We start from the raw sequence: 9421 nt of genomic DNA on the forward strand, positions 1-9421 counted from the left end.
CGTTTCATATTGAGCTGAGAAGAGACGCAGTTTGTCCCGGACTTCAGCTAGAATGAAAAAGACACAAAGCTGGAGTTATTCTGTCTTTATGCTGCACAGCTGCCTCTTCTTCTCTCATCCTCTCACCCTCTCTCTCTCCTGTTTCTACTTCAATCATGAAACTGATCAATGATCAGCTTTTCTCTCTTGTTTGTTTATCGCCCACTTTGCGCCAGAAACAGGAAACCAGCGGATGTCGCGCTAAACAACAGCAGCACGTTTAAGCTTGATCAGCTGTTGTTAGAATTTATTTAATATTAATTTCTAGTATCAGCTGATGTTTGCTGGAGCCACAGCTGTAAAGCTGCTGGTCATGATGTCGGTTTGGATATGTGGTGAGAGGGAAACATGAAGATGAAACCAGGAGATGTCCTTACTGAACCATCAGAGCTGTGATGGAGAAACAGGTTTACCTTTTAGGTGACAGGAATGAGTTGAAGTTATTCAATTCAATTCAATACAATACAATTTCTTTATTGTCCCACAAGGGGAAATTAGTTTAGCAGCAGGAGGATAAAAACAAACAGAACAATACTATAAAACAATAATAACAATAATAATGATAGAAAATTCAAGGACAATTATTTGCCATTAAGGAGACAAGACGCAGTAGGGATAAAAGAGACCTGGAGTCTTTTAGTCCTCCTCGGAGGTACTCTAAAACGGCGGCCGGAAGGCAACAACTCAAACTCACTGTGAAGTGGATGGTTCACACAATTAATAATAGACTGAGCCTTTCTAAGCACATTTCTATTGTAAATGGCCAAAAGTTCATCTTGCCAGCGCCCTGAAATTTTGCTAGCAGTTTTTACCAGAAGTCCCAACCGATTCTTATTCTTCACCGTCAGGTTACCAAACCAGGCAACGATACAAAAAGACATCACAGATTCAATAAAACTTCTATAAAACAAGGACAACATCTCAGATGAGACGTTAAAAGATCTCATTTTCCTTAAAAAGAACAGCCTTTGTTGAACTTTTTTAGTAGTGGCATCAGCATGAGATTCAAAACACAGTTTATGGTCGAGTACCACACCTAGATATTTATAACTCTCAACGATCCCAATATCGGCAGTTTTAATGATAGTGGGTGATGAGCTATAAGAGGACTTCCTAAAATCAATAATCATGTCTTTAGTTTTTGACATGTTAAGTGAAAGGAAGGACTCATCACACCAATTCACAAAATCATCTACAACCTGTCCATGGCCTGACTCGTCCCCCACTAGAAGACTGACGATCACTGTGTCGTCAGCAAACTTCAGGATGTGTCTGTTTGTGAAATTGCTGCGACACTCATTCATGTACAGAATGAACAGAAGGGGAGAGAGGCAGCAACCCTGGGGTGATGCAGTAGAGGAGGAGAGCACATCAGAAAACACATGATTCACCCTCACACATTGTGACCTATTAGTCAGAAAGTCTGTCACCCAGCCGACCAGACTAGTGTCAAGCTTGAAATGATTGTAAAGCCTGTCAGCAAGTAAGAGGGTTGAATTGTATTGAATGCAGATGAAAAGTCAGCAAATAATAATCTTGCATGGGTGTGGGGGGCCTCAAGATGCTTATACAAGAGATGCAGGAGTGTGACAGCAGCATCCTCCACACCTCTCCCTGCTCTATAGGCAAACTGGAAGGGGTCAAGATGGTGTTCAACATGCATTAAAATCTCCTTCTTAATTATCTTCTCAAATGTCTTCATCACTAAAGAAGTCAGAGCCACAGGCCTAACATCATTCAGTGCCTTAGGAGAACTGCCCTTAGCAACAAGAACAATAATAGCATGTTTCCAAATTTTAGGTACCATCTGTAGCTCTAAAGAAAGTGAGAAGATATAGTGAAAAATCCCACTCAGCTGATCAGCACAAGTTCTCAGTACCTGTCCACAGATGTTGTCAGGTCCAGGACTCTTGCTTTTGGTATGTCTAAAAAGATTAGCTACCCCTGTCTCATCAATACAAATAGATGGGGGAGTGATGGTCTTTTCCCTCAGTGTGCTGGTCTACCTAGAACAGTCAAAGTTCTCAAAACGAAGGTAAAAACTGTTAAGACTGTCTGCCAGATGTTTGTCAGCGGTAAACCCCTCTAAGGTAATGCTGGGAACGTCTCCCTCGTTAAAAGCAATTTTCCTTTTAAGAATCAGATCCTTAATATCTTTAGAGAGCCACGGTTTGTTATTAGGGAAAGTCTTAAATTCTCTGAGTGGAACCACAGACTCTTTGCAAAAAGAGATGTAGCTACACACCACATCAGTGAGTTCATCCAAATCACAAGTGTTCTCTTGAAACACGGAGCAGTCAGTGCAATCAAAACACCCCTGAAGGGCAACACAACTGTCTTTTGTCCAGACATTAGTCCGCTTCACACAGGCCTTCTCCCTCCTAATCACAGATCTGTAGGCAGGGAGGAGGTGAATAACATTGTGATCCGAAGAACCTAGCGCAGGTCCGGCCACAGACTTGTATGCCCCCTTAATTGGTCCATAACACAAATCCAGCGTTTTGTTATGCCTTGTAGGACAAGTGACATATTGAAAGAAATTGTTCAGTGATTTCTTAAGATTACAATTGTTAAAATCACCAAGAATAAAATTAGGAGCATCCAGAGAGAGAGTCTGCAGATTGTGTACCACTTTAAAAATGGCATCAGCAGCAACTTTAACGTCAGCCTTAGGATGAATGTAAACAACAGTGACAAAAATTTGAGGGAACTCCCTCGGTAAGTAAAAAGGCCTGACAGATACTGAAAGGAGCTCGATGTCAGGAAGACACAACCGCCCCCGCACAGTAAAATTATTACACCAGCCCTGGTTGATATATAAACAAACCCCTCCTCCGTGAGATTTGTGTGTTACTCCACAGTTCCGATCCAATCTGACAGGGGTCCCAAAGCCGCTGATTCGCAGTTATGAACTGTTTCTGAGAGACAAATAACACCAGGATCCTTTTTTAGGTAGCTGACAGCTGGTGACTGTGCAGGGGCGGGTCTAGCAAAGTGTTGCCAGGGGGCCAGGTAGGGCATTAACAGGGAGAGGGGGGCACAAAGAAATACTTTTCTTTCTAATTGTCATTTAAAATTTCTAGCTTTTAACAAATAATTATCCGAATCTTGCGAACAAAGTTTTTATCTGATGTAAAATGTAGAGATGGCACGATGCCACATCTTTATGTCCGATACCGATATCAGAAATTTGGATATCTGCCGATACCGATATGAATCCGATATAGTGTTTTTTAATCAATAAAACTGTTTTTTAAATATCTTGCTGCATTTTGTATAAGCTCATACTCAAGTTTAAATAAACAACACTCAAGTTTACAAAACAAAACAACAACACTAAAGCTATTGTAGTAGTATTTATTTATTTTATTGTCATTGTCAAGAACAATGAAATTGCGTTTGGGGCTTCCATACAAACCAAAAAAAGAAGAAAATAATAAATACCCCTTAAAACCCAAGTGTACATATTTAACCCAGTGTGACTCCAATGCAATAAGACAATCCTTAGCAATAATGTTCGTAGAAATTCAGACAAAGACCTGAGAAACATGACAAAATACAACAATGCAACCCATTCAATATTATTGTACTGTGAGATATGATATCAGATATGATAGTTATCTATTTAAGAAAGAGGGGGGGGGCAGGAGGGGGAAGAGAATAAAGATATGATGCACCAATGCAGACCAGTTCATTGCTATTAAGAAGTTGGATATGGTTATTGTCCGTGAGAGGGGGGCAGAGAGTTCAGGAGCCTCACAGCCTGTGGATACAGGCTGTTGGCCAGTCTGGATGTTCTGGCCATACAGATATTCTGTTATACCTGTGTGTAAAAAATACACCGCACCCAAAACATTTCATAGTTCAGCAACACTGATCAATCTAATAAACTTAAACCTGCTCCATCCTCCCTATTCTGGTATTTTAAAGAGTACTTAGAAGAAATATTAAGCAACCTAACTAATAGGGTTCCAACTCCCAGCAAAAGAAAATAGGGAACCCCCCCCCCCCCCCCCACCCTCCACCTCATGATGCTTAATCGACGTAATCAACCTTAATTTGATGCAGTGTGAAAAAAAATGCACAGAAATCAATTATTTTTCAAGAAATATTAAATAGATTCAACATCTTTCTTCAGCAGAACTGCAGACTGCACAGATGGTACCTTCCCAAAGGAAAAGTACTATAGCTTACTAGGGTATATTAGACTTAACAGTTACTATATATAGTAATGAACTTCTATACATTTTACATCAGATTAAAACTTTGGGTGTCAGATAATTATTTATTAAAAGCTCAACATTTTAAATGAGAATAAGAAAGAGAAGTATGTCTTTGTGCCCCCTTTTCCTGTTCATGCCCTATCGGCCCCCCTGGCTAAACTTTGCTAGATCCGCCCCTGCACAGCTACCAGCGTCAGCTACGTAGAAAAAGATCCTCGAGTAGAAAGTAACATTAAATACATTCTAACAACAGCTGATCAAGCTTAAACGTGCTGCTGTTGTTCAGCCGCTGGTTTCCTCTTTCTGCTGCAAAGTGGGCCAAAAACAAAGAAGACAGACGATCAGCTGATCATTGATCAGTTTCATGATTGAAGTAGCAGCAGGAGAGAGAGAGGAGGCAGCCGCTCCATATATCGGTTGTTAAGCTTAACGTGGGAATGCTTTACAAACATTTATCCGCTGGTCATTCGACATGAGGAATGACTTCTGCATTCTTAATTCAGCTCAAGACGCTGTAACAGTAACAGTAACACTTTCAATCCGCTAGTAAAAGGTAGTTCTATTAATCTGCGCTCATTACTCTTGAACCAGAACTGGATGCAAGTCCCAAAAGAACTGAATTGTAGAACTGAAACTGAATGGTGAGAAGTGAATCTGAAATTATTCGAGAGCTTAATTTTTTACGGATAAAAGCAAATGAATTCATTTTCAAAATATAAAATTCAATTTCAATTTAGTGATGATCATTTTCAAACCAATAAATGGAAATTCAAATTAGGCTAATTCAAATTCCGTTTTTAAAAGCATTTATTCAAGTTACAATTCAGATTCAATCCGAGCGATTCAAATTCAAATTTAACTTATTCAAATTCAGTTTCTGATGACACAGATTTCTGCCCATAAAACCTGCAGTCAGCTGACACTGAAGAAGTCACTTGGACGAGTGACGAATCGTTTCCCACAAAACGCTACATCCAGATGAACAGAATCAACTTTTGGAGATTTACTTTCCTGGATGATTGAGATGCATCAAGACGATATTCACTCTGTTTTCTGTTGTTGGAACAGCATCTATCATCCGTATGGAGGCCCCCTGGTTGACTCAGTGATTCTCCCAACATTTTCTTCAACTGACAATCATTGCCTGTCTTTAAACACGTGTCTTAGGTTCAATGTCAACACCATTATGGACTTTGTCTCCTCCTCCTTTGGCTCTTCCATCTCACTGTGCAGAGAGTTGAGGATTCATTTATGTCTGATGTACAGTTGGTCTTGTAAAGTACTTTATTTGTACTCTTAGATGTTTCTAGAAATATCTTTCTGGGGTTTCTTCTTTCTTCTTAAATCTTTTATTTAGAGATGCTGTGTTTTTCTCTCACACCTTTGGTATCTTTGCGAGCCCTTGTAGGGGAGATACAAGGGCTCGCAAAGATGGTAAATGTGACCTGGTTCAGGACACTGGCCCACATAGCTCTTTCTTTAGACTAAGCAGCACTAAATGACCCATTTCTAAACCAAGCTTTACCAAACTAAGTAATGCAATGATCTGGCAGGTGGTTTCGGGTAAGTGGCAATTAAGCACGAGACACAGTATAGAGTGCTTTCTACAACAAGCCATGTATACTTTACTTTCAATAAAAGGTTAGTGTTAGTTTGCTTTGCTTCTGAGAGTCTCAGTTCTGGTCCTGACAGTTCATAGCATGCTTCCTTTGCAGTTTTATTTACACAGCGCCAAATCACAACAACAGTCGGCTTTTATATTGTAAAGCAGACCCCACCGTAACACATACAGAGAAAAACCCAACAATCATATGATGTGAATATGTTTCTGTGTGTGAATGTGTGTGTGAATGTGTGGATGACTGGATATGTAAAGCGCTTTGGGGTCCTTAGGGACTAGTAAGGTGTTATATAAATACAGGCCATTTACCATGTTTCTGAACTGAACTTATGGAGTTGGCAGAACAGAGACAGATTTCTGCCTATTTCTGTGTCAGTAGCTGTTTATGCATAAATTTAATTTTGACCACTTTTGTTTCTTGTTGCTCTCTCGCACTTTACTACTTTTACCACTTCTATAGTTCTTATTAGGGATGTTGTGATGAAACTCACCTATGTTCTGCATCTATTCTCAGCACACGGCTCTTCTGATTTAGTTCAAGGCAAAAACATCAGGAACAAAAGGTTGGAGACATTTTTGAGCCTACCTGTAACCTGTCCAGTGTCTACAACACATGCACAGATGAACATAGCAGAAGCAGTGCAATAAATATTTTTTGTGGTCTTGCTAAAAATTCACACAAATTACATTTAATATAGAATAATACAGAAATAGCCTGTTTTTAAGTTAGTCGACTGAATTAGAAAGAATGAAAATACAGAAATACAGTTGTTAATGTCATTTATTGATTAATTCTACAATCTAGTGTTAAATGCAGCTGTTTTCACAGTACACAACAGACAGAAGTTAGGATAAATGATCAGATCAATAATATTTACACAACTGAACATCTTTCTTTCGTAGTTAAATATTTCATCTAAATGCTGACCCTCTGATCGGACGAATGCAATTAACTCATGTGAAAATAATCTGGGATCCTTTTGAACATGCACACTATACAGAGCAAGTACACATATTTACCGGCTTCTAGAATCAAAGATACATTTCCCACACTTCTATTTATCCCCTCCGTTTCGACACTTTCATATAAGATGAAAAATAAACATAAAACACGATCAGACTGGAAATGAAAAGATGAGCTAGAACTGTAAATACGTCTGCTGTTCATTGCAGATTAATTACAGTCACATGTTGCTCTTTATAGAAGTGCAGCAGCGATGATGGCCACTGTGACAGAAACCAGGCTGACTTCATTAACCACTGCCCCCGCTACTACTGCCGTGGGTGTAGCTTTGGTTGTGGTTGTAGCAGCTTTGGTTGTGGTTGGAGCAGCTTGGGTTGTGGTTGGAGCAGCTGTAGTTGTGGTTGTAGCAGCTTTGGTTGTAGTTGTAGCAGCTTTGGTTGTGGTTGTAGCAGCTGTGGTTGTGGTTGTAGTAGCTTTGGTTGTAGTTGTAGTAGCTTTGGTTGTAGTTGTAGCAGCTGTGGTTGTAGTTGTAGTAGCTTTGGTTGTAGTTGTAGCAGCTTTGGTTGTGGTTGTAGTAGCTTTGGTTGTAGTTGTAGCAGCTTTGGTTGTAGTTGTAGCAGCTGTGGTTGTAGCAGCTTTGGTTGTGGTTGGAGCAGCTGTGGCCGTGGTTGGAGCAGCTGTGGCCGTAGTTGTAGCAGCTGTGGTTGTAGCAGCTTTGGTTGTGGTTAGTGCAGCTGTGGTTGGAGCAGCTGTAGTTGTGGTTAGCGTAGCTGTGGTTGCGGTTGTTGTTGGAACAGCAGCTGTGGTTGTGGTTGGATCAGATGTGGCCGTGGTTGGAGCAGCTGTGGCCGTGGTTGGAGCAGGTGTACTAGTGGCTGCATCCGTGGTTGTGGTTTGTGTGTCGGCTAAAGATGTTCAAGAGCAACATTGATGAAATTATTTCACTTTCAGGCCCGTCTCCTGTACAAAGTAGAATTTGTGATATTTTGCGTAAACTTACCAACAAACAGAAGCAGGATGGCAAAGATCTTGGTCGTCATTGTGGAACGATCCTTTACTGTTTTAAAGATAAAATGATTGGTCATAGTATGATGTAACATTCAGAAGTGTTCAATGTGCCCTCACATTTGTCATTATTCCTACTCATACATCATATTATTATTATTATTATTATTATTATTATTATTATTATTATTATTATTGTTGAAAAAAAGGATATAAAACATGAGAGAGAGGATATGCATTTATCCTAACTTTGGAAATTCCCACGTTAAAATAACCAAAACATTAAACACAACCTATAACAACATAGCTTAACAAAGTTGGAATAACTGAAAAACAGAAAACATAATTACATAGATACAAGGGAAGTAAAATAAAATAAATGTGTTGACCAGCTTAATAAGTAATAAGTGATTTTTATGACAAACCTTTGTTTAAAAGGAGAAAAATAACTCTAGACTTTATTTTTTAAGGAGTAAAACTATAAAACCCTTTTTCTCCCAGAAACAAAAGCACGCAAAGTACTGTCATAATATCTAAAGTGTTATTTCTTTCTTTGTTTCTTTTTCTATTATTTTCTATTAAATAATATAATGGAACAAAGACAGAGCCAGCAGTTTTCACTGAGGTTAAATTTGGTAAAATATCCAGGATGAATGAACTTACAGGTTTCGGTGGCTTCCCTCCTGAGATAGAAAATGTGATGCTCACAGAGTCCAACTGTTTAATTGTCGATGTTCTTCAGTCGTTTTATACCCACAGAAGGCTGACCGTGACATCAGGTGCTGAACAAAGACACAGGGAGGGAAACTGGTTGGGTGACTTCTCGTGTTAATGTGATATTAGATTTACTTTTATTTTTTTTACTGATGGCTGTGAACAGAGTGAGCGAGTCTCCAGCCATCACACGGCAGAGGCTCTTTCAGGCTCGGTGCTGGGTTTCAGCCAATGGGGTTAGAGATCTTGTCAAATCCACAGGCCTTCAAGCACCTTGAAAGAGTAGTTGTCAAACAGCTAACAGATCATCTGCAGAGGCTTATTTGAAGAGTTTCAGTCAGGTTTCAGAGCTCATCACAGCACAGAAACAGCTTTAGTGAAGGTTACAAATGATCTTCTTATGGCCTCTGACAGTGGACTCATCTCTGTGCTTGTCCTGCTAGACCTCAGTGCAGCGTTCGAGACTGTCGACCATAATATCCTATTAGAGCGATTAGAACATGCTGTAGGTATTACAGGTACTGTGCTGCAGTGGTTTGTATCATATCTATCTAATAGACTCCAGTTTGTGCATGTAAATGGAGAGTCCTCTTCACACACTGAGGTTAATTATGGAGTTCCACAGGGTTCAGTGCTAGGACCAATTCTGTTTACATTATACATGCTTCCCTTAGGCAGCATCATTAGAAGACATAGCATACATTTACACTGCTATGCTGATGACACCCAGCTCTATCTGTCCATGAAGCCAGATAACACACACCAATGAGTTAAACTGCAGGAATGTCTTAAAGACATAAAGACCTGGATGGCCGCTAACTTTCTGCTTCTTAATTCAGATCAAACTGAGGTTAT

At 39.7% G+C, this 9421-nt stretch overlaps 1 long non-coding RNA gene across 1 annotated transcript; it reads right to left on the reverse strand.

Moving 5' to 3' along the window:
• Nucleotides 1-7599: 7599 nt before the first annotated feature.
• On the reverse strand, nt 7600-8579 carry LOC309699440. The gene is made up of 3 exons (XR_014274348.1): nt 8516-8579; nt 7848-7904; nt 7600-7752 (listed from the first exon to the last, which is right to left on the reverse strand). It is a non-coding gene; the product is annotated as an uncharacterized lncRNA (long non-coding RNA).
• Between the last annotated feature and the right edge of the window lie 842 nt (nt 8580-9421).

This window comes from Aulonocara stuartgranti (genome assembly GCF_965226115.1).
Source record: "Aulonocara stuartgranti genome assembly, chromosome: 22".
NCBI lineage: Eukaryota > Metazoa > Chordata > Actinopteri > Cichliformes > Cichlidae > Aulonocara > Aulonocara stuartgranti.